At 52.3% G+C, this 7,500-nt stretch overlaps 2 non-coding genes and 1 pseudogene across 2 annotated transcripts; all 3 read left to right on the forward strand.

The window, feature by feature from the left end:
• The first annotated feature begins 4,737 nt into the window (after positions 1–4,737).
• LOC124572264 lies at positions 4,738–6,647 on the forward strand. Its single transcript, XR_006972016.1, has one exon. It is a non-coding gene; the product is annotated as a small subunit ribosomal RNA (ribosomal RNA).
• A 352-nt stretch (positions 6,648–6,999) lies between these two features.
• Positions 7,000–7,154, forward strand: LOC124572248. The gene has a single exon (XR_006972001.1). It is a non-coding gene; the product is annotated as a 5.8S ribosomal RNA (ribosomal RNA).
• A 188-nt stretch (positions 7,155–7,342) lies between these two features.
• The window catches only part of LOC124572222, a 4,483-nt pseudogene continuing 4,325 nt past the window's right edge, over positions 7,343–7,500 (forward strand).

Here is a 7,500-nt window from a genome sequence, read left to right on the forward strand (position 1 = left end):
TCAGAAAACAGAATATCCCACCCACCCGACAACCACCATTGCTCAGCCAAGCCACCAACACCCACACATGTCCTACACAGGGGTGCACCCAACATCACAATACTGCCTCCTCTCACAGCACACAAACAATGGCAGGAATGAAAGACACAGGTCTGCCACAAGCATGGAATGAGAGCGCCGCCTGTCATGAGCCAAAGGTGCATCCTGACGTGGCAAATCAGATGATGCCGCAGGCATCCACTTACTATAATCACAATCAACAAACCGGCCGCCCCGCCCCCCATTAAACCTTTCCTTACAACAATGTGTACCTTAACCTAACCTATATCGTACCGTAACCTAACCTATATCGTACCGTAACCTAACCTATATCGTACCGTAACCTAACCTATATCGTACCGTAACCTAACCTATATCGTACCGTAACCTAACCTATATCGTACCGTAACCTAACCTATATCGTACCGTAACCTAACCTATATCGTACCGTAACCTAACCTATATCGTACCGTAACCTAACCTATATCGTACCGTAACCTAACCTATATCGTACCGTAACCTAACCTATATCGTACCGTAACCTAACCTATATCGTACCGTAACCTAACCTATATCGTACCGTAACCTAACCTATGTCGTACCGTAACCTAACCTATGTCGTACCGTAACCTAACCTATGTCGTACCGTAACCTAACCTATATCGTACCGTAACCTAACCTATGTCGTACCGTAACCTAACCTATGTCGTACCGTAACCTAACCTATGTCGTACCGTAACCTAACCTATGTCGTACCGTAACCTAACCTATGTCGTACCGTAACCTAACCTATGTCGTACCGTAACCTAACCTATGTCGTACCGTAACCTAACCTATGTCGTACCGTAACCTAACCTATGTCGTACCGTAACCTAACCTATGTCGTACCGTAACCTAACCTATGTCGTACCGTAACCTAACCTATGTCGTACCGTAACCTAACCTATGTCGTACCGTAACCTAACCTATGTCGTACCGTAACCTAACCTATGTCGTACCGTAACCTAACCTATGTCGTACCGTAACCTAACCTATGTCGTACCGTAACCTAACCTATGTCGTACCGTAACCTGACCTATGTCGTACCGTAACCTAACCTATGTCGTACCGTAACCTAACCTATGTCGTACCGTAACCTAACCTATGTCGTACCGTAACCTAACCTATGTCGTACCGTAACCTAACCTATGTCGTACCTTAACCTAACCTATGTCGTACCTTAACCTAACCTATGTCGTACCTTAACCTAACCTATGTCGTACCTTAACCTAACCTATGTCGTACCTTAACCTAACCTGTATTGCGCCTTAACCTAACCTGTATTGCGCCTTAACCTAACCTGTATTGCGCCTTAACCTAACCTGTATTGCGCCTTAACCTAACCTGTATTGCGCCTTAACCTAACCTGTATTGCGCCTTAACCTAACCTGTATTGCGCCTTAACCTAACCTGTATTGCGCCTTAACCAAACCTGTATTGCGCCTTAACCTAACCTGTATTGCGCCTTAACCTAACCTGTATTGCGCCTTAACCTAACCTGTATTGCGCCTTAACCTAACCTGTATTGCGCCTTAACCTAACCTGTATTGCGCCTTAACCTAACCTGTATTGCGCCTTAACCTAACCTGTATTGCGCCTTAACCTAACCTGTATTGCGCCTTAACCTAACCTGTATTGCGCCTTAACCTAACCTGTATTGCGCCTTAACCTAACCTGTATTGCGCCTTAACCTAACCTGTATTGCGCCTTAACCTAACCTGTATGGCGCCTTAACCTAACCTGTATGGCGCCTTAACGTAACCTGTATTGCGCCTTAACGTAACCTATATTGCGCCTTAACGTAACCTATATTGCGCCTTAACCTAACCTATATTGCGCCTTAACGTAACCTATATTGCGCCTTAACGTAACCTATATTGCGCCTTAACCTAACCTGTATTGCGCCTTAACCTAACCTATATTGCGCCTTAACCTAACCTATATTGCGCCTTAACCTAACCTATATTGCGCCTTAACCTAACCTATATTGCGCCTTAACCTAACCTATATTGCGCCTTAACGTAACCTATATTGCGCCTTAACCTAACCTATATTGCGCCTTAACCTAACCTATATTGCGCCTTAACGTAACCTATATTGCGCCTTAACGTAACCTATATTGCGCCTTAACGTAACCTATATTGCGCCTTAACCTAACCTATATTGCGCCTTAACCTAACCTATATTGCGCCTTAACCTAACCTATATTGCGCCTTAACCTAACCTATATTGCGCCTTAACGTAACCTATATTGCGCCTTAACGTAACCTATATTGCGCCTTAACGTAACCTATATTGCGCCTTAACGTAACCTATATTGCGCCTTAACGTAACCTATATTGCGCCTTAACGTAACCTATATTGCGCCTTAACGTAACCTATATTGCGCCTTAACCTAACCTATATTGCGCCTTAACGTAACCTATATTGCGCCTTAATGTAACCTATATTGCGCCTTAATGTAACCTATATTGCGCCATAATGTAACCTATATTGCGCCTTAATGTAACCTACGTTGCGCCTTAACGTAACCTACGTTGCGCCTTAACGTAACCTACGTTGCGCCTTAACGTAACCTACGTTGCGCCTTAACGTAACCTACGTTGCGCCTTAACGTAACCCACGTTGCGCCGTAACGTAACCCACGTTGCGCCGTAACGCAACCCACGTTGCGCCGTAACGTAACCCACGTTGCGCCGTAACGTAACACACGTTGGGCCTTAACCCAACACACGTTGGGCCTTAACCCAACACACGTTGGGCCTTAACCCAACACACGTTGGGCCTTAACCCAACACACGTTGGGCCTTAACCCAACACACGTTGGGCCTTAACCCAACACACGTTGGGCCTTAACCCAACACACGTTGGGCCTTAACCCAACACACGTTGGGCCTTAACCCAACACACGTTGGGCCTTAACCCAACACACGTTGGGCCTTAACCTGCTCTGTAATTGTCATACGACGCGTTAAATTAGTGTAGTGTTGCCTAACTGCAACCCCCGCAATATAGTTTGCTACTCGCACTGCCCGGTCCCCAGTGTATCGCTTCATGTTAAACACCTTGCAGCTATACACTGTAATGTGGATGGCAGCAGGACGTACATGCTCAATGCCCTTTGCAGTTGTTCATTGGCATTTGCAGTTGTTCATTGGCATTTGCATGGCGAAGCACTTAGCCTACGCTGTGGTACGGCCTGTGTCAACTGTCCGCTGATGTTGTACGTCCAAATCACACACTGTACTGCACATTGGTCCTCATGTACTGAATGATACATCGTGGTACATGTGACCGTACAACGACTGCGCCAACAACGGCGAACCATGCGGTCCAAATGTTGTGCACTCAGCTACGTGTCGTCTCCCTATAAGAGCTGGATTGCAGTGTGGTATGCCCTGGATGGCGATCAGCATGAGCCGTCTGTTGATGTAGTGGCGCGTGTTGTCAGACGTAGTCGTCTCTTCTCACACACCGTGATAGCATGGTGCACTGCGTTCCACATCTGCGACATGCGACAGAGGCCGGTTGACAGTCGTTCGCGCAATGGACATCGCATACGTACGGGGGCCACCTTCCACGTGTTCGCGAAGCGTGCACATGTTGTTGCGTGTATGTGGGCAGACATAGTGTGTCGTGACACCTGACACAGGCATGCAACAATCGTTGAATTTGCAAATGGCGATGGACGCCTACGTTTGCTGGTGACGTTACGCAAATGAACAACTGGTAAACCGTTGTGGTGCGGTTGTTCTCGCTAGAGGTGAATCAGTGATGGCGACGATCGGTTGAGCTACCAACCGGTTGTTCCAGCGATACCCACCATGCCCACGAACGTGAATGGCATCTGGGTGTGAAGCGATACGCGGCGGTGGCTGGGTGGGACCGTCCCCGGCCGGTGAGGGGGGGCCTCCCGGCGTGCTGGCCGCGCGGTGCGTGGGCGCACGCGCTACAGCCGGCTGGTGGGGGCGGCCAGTGGCAGGCGCGCCGGCCGACGGAGGCGGCAGGCGGCGCAGCTGCGCGCCGGCGCACCCTGCACGCGGCGCCGTGCGGCCAAAGTAGGTCCTCGCGGGCCCGGTGCGAAGCGCGGTGGACATCTGCAGTGTGCTGGTCCGATTGAGGACTGTGTGCGCTGAGGATGCGCCGCCGCCCGGCGCTCGGCGCCGCGACGCCGTCTGCTGCTCGGTCGCCTCTGCGGTTCTCGCAGGTGGTTTGTATCGCAGCTGTGCGGACGTGTTGGCGCGTGCGCTGTGCTGGGAGAGTTCGCTTCGGCACCCAAGTGGGGCTTTTGTCCTTCTGTGGCGCTGGCGTTGGAGCTGCCGGTCACCGTAGGTGGCGCGTGTTGTCTCCCGCCGGCAATGCCACGACAGCACGCTCCCGGGCCTCTGTCGGCAGCGGCAAGCTCAGTTGGGAGCACGGGTGGTCGCACCTAAAGCGTCTACTCGCCAAACTCCGGGCGATTGCGCCTCTCTCGAACCCGACCAAGTACTTAGGACGGCGCTGCGCGCCGCCGGGACCTGAGAGGGTTTCGAGGTGTATGGTGCAGGGGAGCTCAGCCTCCTCCTGTTTGCAGAATAATTGAGCGGACGCTTGCGTGTTCGCGCGGGCCCCCGGGACACACTCCCGGGCGGCCGGCTGCTCAGCTCTAGTTGACGCAGCTCCCTGGTTGATCCTGCCAGTAGTCATATGCTTGTCTCAAAGATTAAGCCATGCATGTCTCAGTACAAGCCGCATTAAGGTGAAACCGCGAATGGCTCATTAAATCAGTTATGGTTCCTTAGATCGTACCCACGTTACTTGGATAACTGTGGTAATTCTAGAGCTAATACATGCAAACAGAGTCCCGACCAGAGATGGAAGGGACGCTTTTATTAGATCAAAACCAATCGGTCGGCTCGTCCGGTCCGTTTGCCTTGGTGACTCTGAATAACTTTGGGCTGATCGCACGGTCCTCGTACCGGCGACGCATCTTTCAAATGTCTGCCTTATCAACTGTCGATGGTAGGTTCTGCGCCTACCATGGTTGTAACGGGTAACGGGGAATCAGGGTTCGATTCCGGAGAGGGAGCCTGAGAAACGGCTACCACATCCAAGGAAGGCAGCAGGCGCGCAAATTACCCACTCCCGGCACGGGGAGGTAGTGACGAAAAATAACGATACGGGACTCATCCGAGGCCCCGTAATCGGAATGAGTACACTTTAAATCCTTTAACGAGTATCTATTGGAGGGCAAGTCTGGTGCCAGCAGCCGCGGTAATTCCAGCTCCAATAGCGTATATTAAAGTTGTTGCGGTTAAAAAGCTCGTAGTTGGATTTGTGTCCCACGCTGTTGGTTCACCGCCCGTCGGTGTTTAACTGGCATGTATCGTGGGACGTCCTGCCGGTGGGGCGAGCTGAAGGCGTGCGACGCGCCTCGTGCGTGCTCGTGCGTCCCGAGGCGGACCCCGTTGCAATCCTACCAGGGTGCTCTTGAGTGAGTGTCTCGGTGGGCCGGCACGTTTACTTTGAACAAATTAGAGTGCTTAAAGCAGGCAAGCCCGCCTGAATACTGTGTGCATGGAATAACGGAATAGGACCTCGGTTCTATTTTGTTGGTTTTCGGAACCCGAGGTAATGATTAATAGGGACAGGCGGGGGCATTCGTATTGCGACGTTAGAGGTGAAATTCTTGGATCGTCGCAAGACGAACAGAAGCGAAAGCATTTGCCAAGTATGTTTTCATTAATCAAGAACGAAAGTTAGAGGTTCGAAGGCGATCAGATACCGCCCTAGTTCTAACCATAAACGATGCCAGCCAGCGATCCGCCGCAGTTCCTCCGATGACTCGGCGGGCAGCCTCCGGGAAACCAAAGCTTTTGGGTTCCGGGGGAAGTATGGTTGCAAAGCTGAAACTTAAAGGAATTGACGGAAGGGCACCACCAGGAGTGGAGCCTGCGGCTTAATTTGACTCAACACGGGAAACCTCACCAGGCCCGGACACCGGAAGGATTGACAGATTGATAGCTCTTTCTTGATTCGGTGGGTGGTGGTGCATGGCCGTTCTTAGTTGGTGGAGCGATTTGTCTGGTTAATTCCGATAACGAACGAGACTCTAGCCTGCTAACTAGTCGCGTGACATCCTTCGTGCTGTCAGCGATTACTTTTCTTCTTAGAGGGACAGGCGGCTTCTAGCCGCACGAGATTGAGCAATAACAGGTCTGTGATGCCCTTAGATGTTCTGGGCCGCACGCGCGCTACACTGAAGGAATCAGCGTGTCTTCCTAGGCCGAAAGGTCGGGGTAACCCGCTGAACCTCCTTCGTGCTAGGGATTGGGGCTTGCAATTGTTCCCCATGAACGAGGAATTCCCAGTAAGCGCGAGTCATAAGCTCGCGTTGATTACGTCCCTGCCCTTTGTACACACCGCCCGTCGCTACTACCGATTGAATGATTTAGTGAGGTCTTCGGACTGGTACGCGGCATTGACTCTGTCGTTGCCGATGCTACCGGAAAGATGACCAAACTTGATCATTTAGAGGAAGTAAAAGTCGTAACGAGGTTTCCGTAGGTGAACCTGCGGAAGGATCATTACCGACTAGACTGCATGTCTTTCGATGTGCGTGTCGTGTCGCGCAACACGCTACCTGTACGGCTCGCAGTAGCCGTGCGCCGCGTGCGGAACCACGCGTGCTTCTCAAAACTAACGCCAATGTTGTGTGGTACGAGCGCTGAAGCGCTGGAGCGGCTGGCCTGCGGCACCTGGCGCCTGGCGCCGGTTTTGAATGACTTTCGCACGACTGCCTGTCCGCTCCGGTGTGGAGCCGTACGACGCCCATCGGCCGTGAGGCCGTTGGACACAGAACGCTTGAACAGGGGCCGCCACACGCCTACGTCCCGCCTATGCAACTGTCTTGAAAGAGACAGTGGAAACTAAGAAAAAGATCACCCAGGACGGTGGATCACTCGGCTCGTGGGTCGATGAAGAACGCAGCAAATTGCGCGTCGACATGTGAACTGCAGGACACATGAACATCGACGTTTCGAACGCACATTGCGGTCCATGGATTCCGTTCCCGGGCCACGTCTGGCTGAGGGTCGGCTACGTATACTGAAGCGCGCGGCGTTTGCCCCGCTTCGCAGACCTGGGAGCGTCGCGGCCGCCTGTGGGGCCGGCCGCGCCTCCTTAAACGTGCGATGCGCGCCCGTCGCCTGGCGGTTCGCATACCGGTACTTACTCGGTAGCGTGCACAGCCGGCTGGCGGTGTGGCGTGCGACACCTCGTACAACGACCTCAGAGCAGGCGAGACTACCCGCTGAATTTAAGCATATTACTAAGCGGAGGAAAAGAAACTAACAAGGATTCCCCCAGTAGCGGCGAGCGAACAGGGAAGAGTCCAGCACCGAACCCCGCAGGCTGCCGCCTGTCGTGGCATGTGGTGTTTGG

The sequence above is a fragment of the Schistocerca americana genome, unplaced genomic scaffold (assembly GCF_021461395.2).
Source record: "Schistocerca americana isolate TAMUIC-IGC-003095 unplaced genomic scaffold, iqSchAmer2.1 HiC_scaffold_179, whole genome shotgun sequence".
Classification (NCBI taxonomy): domain Eukaryota; kingdom Metazoa; phylum Arthropoda; class Insecta; order Orthoptera; family Acrididae; genus Schistocerca; species Schistocerca americana.